Consider the following 1,354-nt stretch of genomic DNA (forward strand, 5'->3'; position numbering starts at 1 on the left):
GGATGTCCCTCCTACAGGCCACACGACTTGCTGCAGACAGACCCCCGTGTCTCCCCGCGACACCCCAGGGTACAAACGGAAGAAAAAAGTAAAGTAAAAGTAAGTAAGTCACACCTTTATCATTCTATTGCTACATCATAGAAACTAGGGTACATTGTCGCCGAGAAAATGGCGTCCAACAAACCTCTGAATGTGTGCTGAAACCAAAGAGCTGTTATTGCGTTCCTTACTGCAGAGGGAGCAGCACCCATTGATATTCCTGGGCGAATGAAGCTTGTCTATGGCGAAGCATGTGTAGATGTAAATTATACTGTTCGAAAATGGGCAAAGGAGTTCGCTGAAACCAGTCCAGCAGAGATAGATTTGCACGACCAAGCTCGTTGTGGTCGACCCAACTCTGCCAGTGATGTTCAACACCAGGAGAGAGTGGGTGAGATCATCCAAGCAAACCGACAGATCAAAGTAAGAGATGTCAGTGAAATTATAGCGATTTCTGTAGGGAGTGCTCAGTATATTATCCATGATGTGTTGGGTTACAGGAAAGTGTGTGCACGTTGGGTTCCCCACATGTTGTCATTCGAGCTGAAATGGAACCGAAGTCAAGTTAGTGATGACCTCCTGGCCCGCTATACTGGTGAAGGTGAAGCTTACTCACGCCGTATAGTCACAGGAGACGAGACTTGGGTACACCATTGTGACACAGAGAACAAAAGACAATCGAAAGAATATAGGCACACTGGCTCACCTAGCCCCAAGAAGTTCAAAGTTGTTTCATTTGCAAAGGAAGTGCTTATGACAGTGTTTTGGGACTGCGATGGTCTGATTCATATGGAATTGTTGGAACAGCGTTCCACTATCAACTGTGAACGATATATTGAAACCCTGAGAAAACTTAGAGCACGGCTGTCACGACTTCGGCCCGGACAAAATGCAATTTTGCACCACAACAAAGCCAGTACACACACGAAACGACAAACTCAAGATGCCACGAAAAGTCTCAGATTTCAAGAGACCTTACCGCGTCAATCATACAGTCCAGACCTTGCTCCATCTGGCTTTAACCTTTTTTTAAGTTGAAGGAGTACCTCAAAGGAAAACGTTATGCAGATGACCATGAAGTTTAAGAAGGCGTGCATGGCTGGTTCAGGGGAAAACCACATGAATTTTTCGACAACGGCATGTGACAACTTATTTCGACGTTGGCGGATCTGCATCGACAAAGAAGGCGACTATGTTGAAAAGTAAAGGCACTGTCTTTTAGCATCAGTAATAAAGAAATTATGAACTTGGAGGCGAAACTTTTCTAACGAACCTCGTACATACATACACATATTATATAATATATATATATATA

This window comes from Aplysia californica, unplaced genomic scaffold (assembly GCF_000002075.1).
Source record: "Aplysia californica isolate F4 #8 unplaced genomic scaffold, AplCal3.0 scaffold00095, whole genome shotgun sequence".
In the NCBI taxonomy this organism is placed as follows: domain Eukaryota; kingdom Metazoa; phylum Mollusca; class Gastropoda; order Aplysiida; family Aplysiidae; genus Aplysia; species Aplysia californica.